Source organism: Triticum urartu, chromosome 1 (genome assembly GCF_003073215.2).
Source record: "Triticum urartu cultivar G1812 chromosome 1, Tu2.1, whole genome shotgun sequence".
NCBI lineage: Eukaryota > Viridiplantae > Streptophyta > Magnoliopsida > Poales > Poaceae > Triticum > Triticum urartu.
Window position 1 is genome coordinate 29,872,647 of NC_053022.1, and position 12,244 is coordinate 29,884,890.

Here is a 12,244-nt window from a genome sequence, read left to right on the forward strand (position 1 = left end):
GCTGAGACACAAAGAACCCGAGAAGCTTGCCGGAGGGAACTCCAAACACACACTTCTCTGGGTTGAGCTTGAGGCTGATCTTGCGCAGATTTGCAAAGGTCTCGTCTAAATCTTGGATCAAAGTTGCTCTGTCCTTGCTCTTAACCACTATGTCATCCATGTAAGCTTCCACATTTTTGTGTATTTGTGGCTCAAGAGCGACATGGACTACTCTTGCAAATGTTGAACCAGCATTTTTTAATCCGAAAGGCATCCGTACGAAACAATACGTGCCACATGGAGTAATAAATGCGGTCTTCTCCTCATCCTCTTCTGCCATGAAGATCTGATGGTATCCTGAGTATGTGTCAAGAAATGAAAGCAAATCACATCCGGCTGTGGAGTCAACAATCTGATCAATGCGTGGCAAAGGAAATGGGTCTTTGGGACAAGCTTTGTTAACATCAGTAAAATTGATACAAAGTCTCCATTTCCCATTTGCCTTGCGCACGACTACAGGATTGGCCAACCACGTGGGATGGAGCACTCCTCTGACAAGGCCTGCTGCTTCCAGTTTCTTGATCTCTTCTGCAATGAATTCTTGGCGCTCCACTGCCTGCTTCCTAACTTTCTGCTTGACGGGCCGCGCATGAGGACAAACGGCAAGGTGGTGCTCAATTACTTTCCTGGAAACACCGGGGATGTCAGACGGTTGCCACGCAAACACGTCGACATTCGCCCGCAGGAAAGCAACGAGCGCGCTTTTCTATTTAGGGTCGAGAGTGGCATTGATGGTGAAGGTACCACCAGTGCCGTCCTCCTTGGTGGACACCTTCTTCGTCTCTGGTGGAGCTGCCATCGTCTTCTTACACTTGCCGGTGGAGCTCGATGGTGCGTCCTCGACGGCAGCGCAGCACTCCGAGGAGGTGCGCTTGCCGGATTGGGCATCAGAACTCTTGCCAGACTTGGTCTTCTTCTTCCCCCCAGGAGCTTCAGCGGCAAGTGACTTGTGATCTGCCGCGGTTGCTGCTTCCCGGTAGATCTTGTCGGCACAGATAAGGGCATCTTTCTTGTCGCCGGGGACAGAGATGACGCTTATTGGGCCTGGCATCTTCAGCATGTTATATGCGTAGTGAAAGGCCGCCATGAACTTGGCGAGTGCTGGACGGCCAAGTATCCCATTGTAAGGCAATGGAATATCGGCAACGTCGAATGTGACCCTCTCAGTCCTGAAGTTCAGCTCTCTACCAAATGTGACTGGCAACGTGACCTTCCCCTTCGGCTTGCTCCTTCCCGGGTTGATTCCTTGGAATGTGCCGGTCTCTTCGAGCTCGCTGTCAGGGATCTGGAGTTTCTGGAGTACAACGGAGGAGATCAGGTTCAAGCCGGCCCCGCCGTCAACTAGCATCTTGGTGACCTTGAGGTTGCGGATAGTTGGTGAGACCAACATCGGCAAACACCCGACTACAGTTGTGCGATCAGGGTGGTCCTCAATGTCAAAGATGATAGGCGTGCTGGACCATTTCAGAAGCTTGCGGGACTCGACAGGTGGCTCTGTTGCATTTACTTCCCGCACCCACTGTTTGAGTTGGCGGTGTGAAGTATGCAGAGAGGCACCGCCGTCAACGCACAAGACCTCTGTGGCTTTCTGAAACTCCTGCTCACTGGTCTCAACATCATCCATGTCTTCGTCATCGTCGTCGTCTTCATCGTTGTCGCGGCCGCGGGGAGGTCTATCTCCTTGCCGCTGCTTGGCCTTGCCGCGGCGTCCTCCTCGGCCGGCGCGCTTCTTGCCAGATTCTGCAGCACCACCTTGGGCCCTCTCCTTGTCTCGCCGCTCGTACTCAGCCTTTTGCTGCTGGACAAGCTGCTCGACCTTCTTGCAGCTCTGGAGGTCATGGCCCTTGGTGCGGTGAATCTTGCAATATTGCTTGTCGGAGCCGTCCTGCTTGTCGGCGACGGCCACAGCCTGGCAGTTGGTGCACACGGCAACATCCTTGCCGGAGCTACCAACTTTGGCTTTCTTGGCGCCAGCTTCATTGCCGGACTGCTCAACGACTAGCACCTCTTTGCCTTTCTTCTTCCTGTTCCGCCGCCGGTTTTTCTTTGCCGGGGCAGCATCCTCACTGTCAGATCCTTCCGCTCCGGTCTTCTCTCCGGGGAGTCTCCTCCCTTCCTCAGCACGTGCACATTTGTCGGCCAGGGCGTACAGCTCACTGACGTCTCTGATCCTGCACATCGCCATCTCCTCCCTCATCCTGCGGTTACGCACGTTCTGATGGAACGCGCTGATGACCGCGGCGGGGTGGACGTCTGGGATGTTATACTATATCCGGCTGAACCTTTGAATGTACTTGCGCAGGGGCTCTCCTTCCTTCTGGGCGAGCAGATGAAGATCACTCTCTTGGCCATGAGGTTTGTGGCCGCCTGTAAAGGCGCCAACAAACTGATGGCATAGGTCTGCCCAGGAGGATATGGAGTCGTCCGGCAAGTGCATGAGCCAGGACCTGACGTTGGGCTTGAGCACCAACGGGAAGTAGTTGGCAAGGATCTTGTCGTCTCGCTCCCCAGCAGCCTGCACCGCGATGGTGTAGATGCTGAGGAACTCCGACGGATGCGTCTTGCCGTCGTACTTCTCGGGTACATCTGGTTTGAAATTCTTCGTGCTGGGCCACTGGACTTGCCGCAGCTCACGGGTGAACGCAGGGCAACCTACCGCGTACGGCAAGTCGCCTGGTTCCCCTGGCGCATGCATGTCAACAGAGGGCCCAGCGCGCTGGTCTGATTGACGCCGCGCTTCTCTCCAGCGCTCGATGCGAGTACGAGCGTCTTCTTGTTGTCGTTCTTGAAGAACTTGGCGCTGATCGCGACGAGCTCGCGGATCTGACGACGCGGTGGAGTCGCTGTCGAGGTGGATCCGGCGAGTCGGCGATCTTGGCCTTCGGGGTGGGGAGTGCACAGAGGTTGCACCCCCACCGGTCTTGTCGCCACCGGCTCGTGCCTGGCTGACTCGCTACGGCTGCGACGTGCTCGGCTGCCGAGGAGTGTCGCCGTTGGCGAAGCCGATGAGACTCTGGATAGCGGCCCTCCAGTCGTCGATCTTGTCCGCCGTTGGAGGGTAATCTAGGAGCAGCTGAGCTCGCGCCAAAGCTTCCGCTGCAGTGGCGGGTGGCGGTGGCGAACGGTGCGAGGAGCGGGATATGCTCGGACTTCTAACCACGTTAGAAGGAGCAGTATCCTGTCCGGGCGACCGAGTCTCGCTCGCGCCAGCAGGTTGACGTGCGTGGTGGTCCTGAGCGCTCCGAGAGCCACCAGCTCGATCTTGGTCTAGCGAACGCATGGTACCGTGAGTACCATGACGCTGCCGGTCCCGTGGCTCCTGAGACGGGCGCGGTGCATGCACGGACGTCGAGGTCTTGGAGTGCGCCCGGTCGTTGTGGGAGCCGGCTACGCCGCCGATGGGCAGCGCAGCCTTGTCCTTGGACCTGGCAGCATCGCAAGCTTCCTTGTCGACGCCCGTTCTTCCGCCGCCGTCTGCCCCACCAACCGTTTGCTCCGGCGGTGGTTGGCTCAGCGCGGACGGAGCAGCTGCCTCCGAAACCTTCTTCTTCGGCGGCATGTCGATGAAGATGATGAAGATCTAGCTCGCGAGAGCGCCGGATCTGGTTCACACAACCTCGACGCCCCCTACCTGGCGCGCCAAAGATGTCGGGGTACTGATCCACGAACACCTATGGGACCTGCGGACCGGATCCCTTTCGGTTCGGCGGGGGCGGAGATCGTGCAAAGAGCAAATCGAGGTGATACACGCGAGAGATTTACCCAGGTTCGGGCCGCACGGATGCGTAAAACCCTACTCCTGCTTTGTGGTTTGTATTGATCTCTTGCTCGGGAGCGCGGAGTGCTACAGTACACACCAACAGCTAGCGAGACCGAGCGTGAGTGTTCGAACCCCCCTCTACGTTGCACACGGGCCTCCTTTTATATGCTCAAGGGGTTACCGACAGGTGGCAACGGAGGTAAAGGGCAAAAATGGAAAGGTGCCGTGGTAGGCACAGCTACCTGCTACAGTGTATCATACCTAACCCTAACGGCAGGGGACAAGGGCCTTAAATGCCCGTCTGTGTCGCCTAAACAGTGCGAAAAGGGACCGCCAGGGACGCCACCGTTCGCCACGATGGCGATCTTGTCAGCGCCGCTTGCCACCGCACGCCCCTGGCTGCACAGCCTTCCGCCACGTACGCCTGGAGGGGCCCCAGAGCGACACATTGGTGGATGCGCTAGAGCGCGGGCACGGAGAGGTGGCTTGCCGCGGCAAGCAGCCTGCCGCGGTTGTTGTCTTGTCGCGCCCGGGAGCTTGTCGCTCACCGGGCCTTGCCGGGACGCATGGTGCGCCGCGGCAAGTTCCTTGAAATGCCTTGAGTGGCCTTCCCGGCAAGCTCCTCTTGCCGGGGTCTTGGGATGCTTTTGTTAGCCTTCCTGGCAAGCTCCTCTTGCCGGGGTCTTGGTATGCTTTTGTTAGCCTTCCCGGCAAGCTCCTCTTGCCGGGGTCTTGTCTTCTTGACTTGGACACTTTGTTCTTGAATGGCTCCAAAGGAACCACGGAGGATCTTGGCGGTCACCCGGCAAGCCTTGCCGCGGGATGCTGCGACTGCCCGTGCACAAGTTCGGGATACTAGGGTACCCCTTACTCTAGTACACCGACACTCAATCCCAATTAAAAATAATTAAAACCCAACAACATTAATTAGAAGTAACATGTTGAGATTCACAATGATATTCAAGTACTAGATACTCAAGTTGTCCATAACCGGGGACACGGCTAATCATGATTACTTTGTACACTCTGCAGAGGTTTGCGCACTTTTCCCCACATGACTCGATCGCCTCCATTTGGTTTCTCCCACTGCAGGGTGTTTGAGAAGACGGATGACCGAGACACAGTCTTTCAGAAGCGCTAGCACCTTACGATGGGTAGACCGGTACACCTACATCCCCTACATCTGCTAGTCTACCACTATAAGAGTTCGCACAACTTAGTCAACTATGCCAGAGCCCATAATGGCTTGTGGCTGCACACGGAAGTTTCTAGCATGAAAGATCTTATGATCCCTTTGAGCCTGGGTGGCGGTCCAAAAAAAACAGGCAAGTCCTGATAGACATCAGGTGCCTCAATCCACCCAGATGTGTGTTAGGTTGCCACCTTAGATAAACCATAAATTAAATATCTCACATCTGTCATGGATATCACTCACCCAATCCACGTCTACTAGCATAGCATGGCATAATAAGCAAACGTAGAAGTAACTCCCAAGGTTTCATAATAATACAGGTAATAGGTACTACCTCATCTACTTCCCATCCCACAATTTAATTAGATCCTAATCATGCAATGTGTGAGGATTGATCTAATGCAATAAAACTGGGTTAGAGTATGATCAGGTTGTGATAGATATGCAATGTGAGAGGATTGATCTAATGCAATAAAAAAAAGGTATGATCAAAGTGTGAACTTGCCTGCAATGTTGATGAAGATGATTCGCACTCAAAACTCTTGATAGATCTACTCGTCACACTCCGGTCAATCTATCGTAAGCAAACAATAGTAACCACACAATAAGTACTCATCTAATGCACAAGTAAAACTCGAACGAGAGAACGAACCAGAAAGTTCAACTTAAGAACTCCGGTTGCAAAGAAAGAACGAACCGAACAAACGACGGAAAACAAACGGCGGAAGAAAACAACTCGGTTCTAGCAAGTTGAAACTAGGTCAAATTTTACCATAGCAAAAACTTGTTCAAGTTGATTAGACGGAACGGCGGTTTCGAGACGAAACTCCAGGCGCTTGAATCACCTGATTCCGATAAACGGGCGAGAAGATAAACTAGAACGAAGATCGGATCTGAGATCGCGATCGCGGAATAAATCCGACGAAAAGAAATAGATGAACGGTTAAACGAACGGGCGTCGTTAACCGGGAATAATCGGTGATCACGTTCGTTGAGACGAACGGTCCGGAAAGAAGAACGAAAACCGATCTAGGGTTTTCGGGAAAAGAAACAAAAAAGAACGGAAAACCGATCTAGAAAACGAATCAGAAGAGAAGAAAAGAATCGGAACGATTAGAAGAAAACGATCCGAGGAAAAGAGATGCGGGGCAACCTCCGGCGAGGCGGGGCGAACGGTGGCGACGGCGGCGTGCTAGGGTGGCGGCGGCGCTATAGGGGCGGCGGCGGCGGGTGAGGGGCCGCGGCGGGTGAGGGGCGGCGGCGGCGGGTGAGTGGCGCGGGGTGGGGCGCGGCTTGGGGAGGAGAAGGGGTTTGGGTTTTTGGTGTGAGGAGAGGGGGTTTGGGTTTTTGGTGTGAGGTGAGGGGGGGTCTATGGGGGTAATTATATAGGAGAGGGGAGAGATTACTTGGGGTAGGGGACAAGAAAAAGAGAAGCAAAAAGAGTCCTAGAAGAAAAAAGAAAACAGAACAAAGGAAAGAGGGGGGGGCTACGGTGGCCAGAGTCCCGCTGGGACTCGGCTTCGAGCGAAGGCGGCGGCGGCCTGGCGCTTGGCGCGGGCGCGCGCGCGGCTGGGGAGGCGGCCGGCTGGCTGGGCCTTTGGCCCGGCTGGCCTGGCGGGGGGTTTTTTAAACGGTTTCGCGCGCAGAAAAACACAGAAAAGAAAATCTAAACGGGCTCCAAAAATTCTAAAGTAAATTTTCCCCGACTCCTAAAAATGAGCCGAACAAAATGAACTTTTCTCCGGACCTAAAATGCAATTTTTGAAAACACGCATTTTTCCGTATCCGAATAAAATGCAAATAAAACTCCGGCAAAACCAAAACTTGATCTATTTATTTAAACTTCATTTTTCCTCAATTTTGGGAAAGTCATATTATTCCCTCTCTTATATATATATATATATTTTGATAACGGAAAATTGTTTGAAGATGAAATAAATAAATCAAATGATCCTCTTTTCAAATTCGAGAAAACTCACAAATATGAAAATAACGAAATCTCCAACTCTCTCCGAAGGTCCTTGAGTTGCGTGAAATTTCTTGGATCGACCAAATGCAAGAAAATAAGAGATGCATGATGATCTAATGCATAACATTCCAAATTGAAAAATAAATTCAAAAGAACTTTGAATTTAATTCTTTGAAACTCCCAACTCATATTTCATATAATTTGAAGAAGTCATTTTATCTTCTCTCGTGAAAATCATTGAGTTGCATAAAGTTTCAGAATTGAAAATATTTTCAAATGAAATTCAAATATTTTCAACACCCCTTGTCATTTAAATAAATGGAAGAAGTCATGTCATCTTCTCTCCGGGGTTTTGTGTTTGAAAAGAATTTGAATTCATGGAGATCAGAAAGCAAATATGAAAGTTTGGGAAAGTCCTTTCATTCCCTCTCATTTAACTTTCAAAAAGTTTCGAATTTCACTCACTTTCAGACAGTCACTCAAACAATCAATCAAATCTATCTATTTATTATAACATTCCAAAAATTTAGAATTTTGGGATGTTACAAACCTACCACCCTTAAAATGAATCTCGTCCTCGAGATTCGGAGAGGCTAGAAAGAAAAGGTTAGGGTTTGGGGGTCTCCTCAAATCCATCGGTCATCACACGGTGTCTGGGGGTGCTACCACCTTTAGAAGCATGGTTACGGTTCTATCAAACTCATATACTCCATCCTTATTCTTGACCGTGTCGGTCTTCTCAGATCCTCGAGAAAATTCCTTCTTTGAGCTCTTCCGGTAGTGGCATAACCTTTTTCCTCAATTCTTCTGTCCTTTCCTCTTGGTAAGGTTATTCCGAGATTGGGTCTTCTTAGCTGACGGGTCTGGCGCCAAAACTAAACAACTATCGATATCTCATGGTGGTCAACAATTTATGGTTTCTGCTGCAGGAAATGGGTCTGGGTTGATCCTCACCGTATAACCTACGGTTGGCACAACTGCCGTGTACAAGGGAAAAATACGTATACCATTCTAAGGTTTAACAAGGTTTAATATCGTCGTCTCTCTACTATCGGTAAGTCACTCAGATTTACCATCCCATATAGCAAGGCGAATAATAAGAGTAAGTCGGTATGGTGATCAATCCATCCCGCACCCAAATCATTACCTTGTATACAGTTTAGCGAATCTCGCATTCTAACACTCGGTCATCCTCACAAGCATTGCAGAATTTCTCTTGTCGACGAACCAAGTTTGGAATAATCCATGGATTCTGCAAGCCAAACAATCATCTATCGTTCCTTCACCACTCTCAGGTTTGCGTAAACTCCTATAAAATCGTCTGTCGATAAAATCGTAACTTCTTTCAGGGTTTTTCCTTCAGCAAGAATGTGCTTGCTTCTTGGCAGGTCCTGGGGCCTGTGGGTTATGGCACATCTCGTCACTTGTAATCCTTGAACTTATCATTGGGCAACTTATCATTATTCCATCTTCCTAGTATTCTTAAATCCATCCAATTGTACCGTCTTCCTTCGTTCTATTGGCACCAAACTAGGACATGATTACTCAGACTTGTCATGGGGTTGCCATTTCTCCATATTACCAACATTATACCTCCTTTACATCCAATAGTACTTCATCTCTTCATCCTCGTGGGTTATTCCATATACCGAGATAAAAATTATACTTATGAAGTCCATATTCCACTTCGTGGAACATCATTATCCTTTCCGCAGTCAAGCATCCTTACAGGGGAATATTGGCCATCTCTGCATGGCACTTCTTCAACTGGGAAACATGAAACACATCTTGAACTCCTGACAGTCCTTCGGGTAACTCAAACTTGTTGGCCACTTCTCCCATACGCTCCAAAACTAGGTATGGTCCTACAAATCTCGGGGCTAACTTTACCTTAACTCCAATTCGTTTAACTCCTCGCTGAGGGAACACATGAAGACATGCTCTGTCTCCAATTTCATAGACTACCTCCTTGAGTTTTTTTTAAGTCTGCATAACTCTTTTGCCTGGACTGAGCTACCTTCAATCTATCAACTTAACATTCTCTTTGGACTCCTTGATCACCTTTGGTCCAAACAACTGACGGTCTCCAACTTCATCCCACATACTCTTGGGGCATCACACATATCGAGACAAAACTCGTATTCATTTTTTTCCGAAATCCACTCAGTGGAGTATCCTTATCTTTTCCAGGGGTCAATGGTTCTTACAGGGTACTACCACTCTTAAAATGCACAAACCTTCTATAGACCATATTTCTCTTATCCTCAAAAATGGTCAAAATCTTTCCTCATAGAGTAACTCATAAAATCCAAATCAGTACCAACACTGCTAACTTTATTGATTCTCAAATTATTACAATCTCCTGTTTTTCCATTACATGCCTCAACTCAACACCTCAATATAAAGGAAAAATGTCCTCACTACTACGACTATATTTCTTCTGTTACAAACTCAACTACTTATCACAAGTCTCCTTCTCCTTCAGACAATCTCTGGCAAAGTGCCCTGCTTCATTACAACGGAAACATATTACTTCTGACAAGTTTCGAGGTTTCCTTGTGATTATATAGCCTCCTGGGGTTCTTGGCTTCCTTTTTGGGCAACTGTGGAGGTAGTGCCCTGACTCCTTGCACCTATAACAGGTGATATGACTTAGGTCCTTCCTGGAATCCAACCGGTTTCTCTTTCTGGACCTTTCCATACCAATCATGGCTTCTATTTCCTGTGGGTCATATTCTACTTCCTCTATCGGGAATTCTACTAGATCCCCATTCATACAATTCTGGGAGAGGTGTCCTTCTTCTCCACATGAATAGCAAGACTTAGTGCAGGGTTTACTTAGTTCTTCTTTGGGTGTGTCCTCCACCTCTTCCTTCATCACAGTTTCTTCTAAAATTCCCATGAGGGCTCCTTTCATTGCTTCTTCCTTCTGCTGGATGGTTCTTTGTACCATGGGGTAAATGTGACACTGTGCAGGGTAGTGGGTAGTCCCTTCACACAAGAAACAAGTGATCTGCCTAGTTGGGCATTCTTCAACTGGGTGACTTCCTTCACAATTAGGGCATTCATCCTTGTGTTCTTTATGGGTGTGTCCTATTTCTCCACAAATCTTGCATGCACAAGGTTTCTTCATATCCTTTCCATAAAGCTTCAACTTCTGGGACACAAGTCGAGACTTTAGCAAAGTCAACTTAAATTATTTCCAAGTGGTTCTCCTTGCCATTCATTGATGGTTTGGTACATTCTCCACCAAGTAGCAGCACCTCTTTCAAAGCATTGAAGAGCATGCTGGGCCATATCCTTTCCGACTATAGGCTTGTTCTCCATATGATCCTCCATGTTCTGAATCCATCGGTCTGTCTCCAATTGACTCATCGGTCCAGAAAATACAAGCTCATCTCTATTCATCCTCTATTGGGTCCAAGGGTTTTGGGGTGAGATAAGAGAGATAGAGAGGGATGCACACAATACAAACAAAAGTTTTGAAAAGACAGATTTTTGTTGTGACTGTCGAAAAAACATCAAACAAATGACAGCTCACAAACGTCGCATCTAACGTAGGTATATAATAGGGGTTTGGTCTTCTAAAGGTCAATAAATCTTCAACGTCTCCAAACTCTTCAAGCCTTGTTCAAGCCTCCAATGGCTTCTTCCAATCATGCTTGTCCTTCTCAAGTTCTTTTGCCAGATCATCTCTGTTGACGTGAAATCTCTCGTGACATCCTTTAATATTCTGGAGTTGCATTTCAAACTTCTAGGTTTCAACATCCTTGGCATGAGCCATGGTCATACTGTCCTTCAGTTCCTGACGAATCTCCTGTATCTCAAGGTTTTGCTCCTCTAGCTTGGCTACTTTCAACTTTTGGGTCCTGAGTTCTTCACGAAATGCTTTCTCGTCAAATACAACTTCCTGCATGTCCATCTTAACTTCTTGATGTAACACTCCAGATCCTGGTGATACACCAGCTAAGGTTAAAACTTCATCTTGCTGATAGGTGCTCCATCAGCCTTCTACCATTTAATCCTTCCATGCATATGCATGCTTAACTCAGCACAGTGACAATAGCATAAGCGGGTGATAACCTTATGGATAGCCATGGTTGTTCTCTTGTCATTTCCATGAGCTATCTCTCCATAGTTGATATCTCCTGCCTTAGGGTTTTCCTTGACAAATCCTTGAGTTCTTAACTCTACATGCTCTGGTCTTTCTCCAACACACCTTGATCTCGGGCATTGACAACTTCCATAGTCTGTCAAGTTCCATAAGGGTAGCCTTCCTAGGTCATACAAATCTGGGAATTCTTCAGAGCCTTCAAATTCTACTTGTCTTCGGCCTTCAACCGTTGTAGTTTCCATTATTATAATGCATGGTAAAATCTCTTTCATTCCATAGTGGTCTCAGTTGTCCGATATCTTGTACTTCTTGGAGTGGTCTCATCAGTCGAATCTTCGAATGGTCAAAAGGGGAAAGGGGTATGGTCTCACTAAAAAGAATTTGAATAAACTCGGAAGAGAAGAGAGGTAAAAGATCTTTTTTGAAAGGGGAAAGTTGTAGAGAAAAATCTTTGCTATGGGCTTGCCAGTTTCTAGGGTCACGTTCTATAGTCAACATGTGCTCTGATACCATCTTGTAGCGACCCGACCCGAATGGATCAAGTCTCTGTGCTTATGTGTCATCCCTGGATCAGTATGCTGACACACACAGTACTCGAAGGATTTATAACAGAGGTAAATCACATGTATAAAGTAACATAAATACTATTACCTCAATCCAAATAGCGGAAGCAACAAGGTTGTGGGTTCCCATCAACACCAACGGCAAAGTTGAGTGTAGAATCGTAACCCTAACGTATCACTTACTCGTCGTAAGAAACCTGCAACATGAGACGTTGCAGCCCGAAACGGGTCAGTACATTGAATGTACTGGCAAATTCACACCATAGAGAATGATGAACAATGGCTATCACTATATGCATATTTGGCTGGTGGAAAAGCTCTATGGTTATAAGGTTTTTGTGAAAAGCCAATTTTTCCCTACTGCAAAGGAATAAAATTAATTACTATCATGGTGGTTGTGAAACATTGAGAATGGTTGACAGCATTCTCAATCCCAATTAAAAATAATTAAAACCCAACAACATTAATTAGAAGTAACATGTTGAGATTCACAATGATATTCAAGTACTAGATACTCAAGTTGTCCATAACCGGGGACACGGCTAATCATGATTAGTTTGTACACTCTGCAGAGGTTTGCGCACTTTTCCCCACATGACTCGATCGC